Source organism: Populus euphratica, unplaced genomic scaffold (genome assembly GCF_000495115.2).
Source record: "Populus euphratica unplaced genomic scaffold, PopEup_1.0 scaffold88.1, whole genome shotgun sequence".
Lineage (NCBI taxonomy): Eukaryota > Viridiplantae > Streptophyta > Magnoliopsida > Malpighiales > Salicaceae > Populus > Populus euphratica.
Window position 1 is genome coordinate 263,081 of NW_011499956.1, and position 3,052 is coordinate 266,132.

The following is a 3,052-nucleotide window of genomic DNA, read 5'->3' on the forward strand; positions in this document are numbered from 1 at the left end:
TCTTTTCAATTTCAGTTCTTAAATTCATCAATCAATCCTTTCATTTATGTGATAGGCCTGCATTTAAAATGAACATTTACCACAAATTAAAGGTATCTTATATTATTAGATATATTATTATAAAACATGTTTTAGTTAAGTAGTTATTGATACTTCAAGTGCAAAATGATGACATAAAACCTTAATAAAAAATACACTTTTAAGTACTAATCAGTAATGTTTTGAAATTGATTTGTTTTTACACTATCAATTTATAATTTATTTTGAAAGTAGGGTGTTATTTAAAATCTCATGCAACAGGTGTGGTTTATGTTTATGTTTATGTTAGATCTGGATATATAAGTGTGGTTTATGTTTATGTTAGATCTGGATATATAATGGCAACCCAACCTCATGTTTAGGCTGAGTCGAGTTTAAGGTATTAAAAGTTTAGAAAGAGGTTGTGTATATAATGCTTATGGATTAGGCTAAGACCAAGTTTGAGGGTTCCAATCTATATTGCTAGAATTCAGCCTAAAACACTAAAGTTTTGGGTTTATGAAGCCTAAGGACTCGACTAGGATCATGTCTAATAAGCATAAAGATTAGGCTAAGAGAGAATCTGTAATACTTAAAAATTAAGCTAGGTAATGCTTGAGCTGTCTAAAGGATCTAGTTGTGGTCAAATCATTGTGTTAGATGGTCATTGTCACGCAGTGCGAGCGACGCGACATCATTTGGCAACAACGAAGGCTTTTGTCGTGCCTCCTATGTGAGGTAAAATATGCTGGGAAGGTTTCTGAATTTAATAATATAATTATAATTAATGTTTAGGAGTCGTCACCTAGTATTATGGTCACTAGGAACCAATGGTCTGCTAGATTCTGAGTAAGGGATTGATTGAGCAAGGGATTGATTGAGCAAGGGGAAGACACATCACCCTCGGTGCATCCCACCTAAGATAAGTTGCATTGTTGTTTAATTTTTTTTTTCTAAGTCGGGTTTCTATTTGTTGGTCTTTTCTAAGGTTTAAAGCAGATCTCTTTTCATGAGAGAGTTTCTATCTTATTAAGTTAAATCCTAACCATTCTAAAGTCTGAATTTTAGCATCACATTTATTTACATCTTGTATCTTTAATACTTAGGGGTGTACTTTATCTTGTAATTTTACATCCACAAATATTAAAGTCTACATCTGGATCCTAAAAAAAGATTGAAAAAAATATTTTTGACATATTAGCAAAATTCTAATGGATAATCATAAACTGGTTATGATATCTATTTTTGAATTTTTTTTAAAACATGAAAAATATGCAATTTTTTTTATGAAAAATATGCTTGGAAAAATTTCAGGATTTGGTCGTATGTAACAAAATATTTTTTTTATTTTAAAAAATATTTTGAAATTTTTTATTTTTATTTTTTGAAATATTTTAGACAAAACCAGTTATTTTAATACCGGATTTGTATTTTATAGTGTAAATATACAACCCACTATTATGCAAAATTGATAAGAAAAAAATATGCAAGAAAATCATAATTTTTTTAAATGATTTTTTTAAAAAAATTAGCTTAAAAAACTTATAGTCCACTGCATGAACAGCGAACATGAATTATAATTCATGTCCTCTATTCACTGAATAAAGGCAGCGAAGAAGAAAAAGGTCAGACAACCTGGCGTGGTGGGGTCTGGCCAAGGATGACGGTGTGCTGCCGGTGGTTGCAGCGGTGGAGGCTACAAGAGGAAGAAGAAAAACTTGTAAAGGAGAGAGAAACGCTAGGACGAGAAGAGGAAGAGAGTCCCTGTAGGTGTTTAGTGGCCTGTTGGTGGTAGAAACGGTAAAGGGCTAATGTGAGGATGGTGGCTGAAGCTGTGACAAATGGTGGTCGATAGCAGATGAAGCAAAAAAAAAAAGGAAAAAAACATACAGGAGGGGCTGTAAAGAGGAGAGAGAAACTGATGGTGGCTCTTGGTGGCCAGCTGGTGGTTGTGTTGGCTTCCTGTGCTAAAGCTGATGGTGGGAAGACCAGTGATGAGGGTGGTGGTAGCTGAAGTTCATGGCAGAGAGAGAAAGAAAGAAGAAATGTGCAGAAATCAGAAGAAAAACTAGTTTTTTAGTTGACTTTGGACCTGATTTTTGCCTCCCTCATGTCATGAAATTCACCTCTATTTATAAGTAGTGAAAAAGGACAATATTTTCTATACTGAAAAAAAAATTCAGCTCTTGATTCAATTGAAAAGGATCCCAACCATCGGCTCAAAGTAGGTGTCATGAAATTCACCTCTATTTATAGGCAGTGAAAGAGGACAATATTTTCTATACTAAAAAAAAAATTCAGCTCTTGATTCAATTGGAAAGGATCCCAACCATCGGCTCAAAGTAGGTATCATGAGTTGCAAATCCGCAAACAAAAGCTGATTGAGTTGGCTGTTTCAGGCTGTCACTAGAGTTGATGTATTGTCATTTAGCCCGAACTGATCACATGGGGTCGTAAAGAAAGTACAGAGGACTATTTTTGTGTAAGATTCGTCAAATTTAATGGACATTAGGTACATTAAATTCAGCTCCAAAATAGGTAGCGGAATCAGCTTTTTCAAAGGAAAAAAAAAGATAATGAACAGTGTTAAATTCTATTTTTGCCAAAGTTCATTTCAATCCTCCCTTTTACAATTGCTTTCAATTAAACCCTAATTGACCCAAAACATTTTTTATTTAATGCAATTAAGCTCCTAATTTCAATTAATTAACTTGGTAACAATTAAATTTGGTCTCTTAAAATTCCAATCTTATCAATTAAGCCAAAATTAGGCTCCCGAACTTAATTTTTCACCAATTAAGCCCAAAATAAAATTAATTTGACCCATGTAAAGTACAATTAACTTATTGCACTTAATTAAATCTTTCAATTGGACCCAAATTAATTCTTAAACATAATTAAAATTTAATTTGGCCCATGATCAAATCAAATTGGCATATTAAAACTTTAATTATGTCATTAGACTTAATTTTATGCAAATTTATCCAATAATCATTTAATTTGACCATGAATTTGTATTTTTCTCGATTTTTGG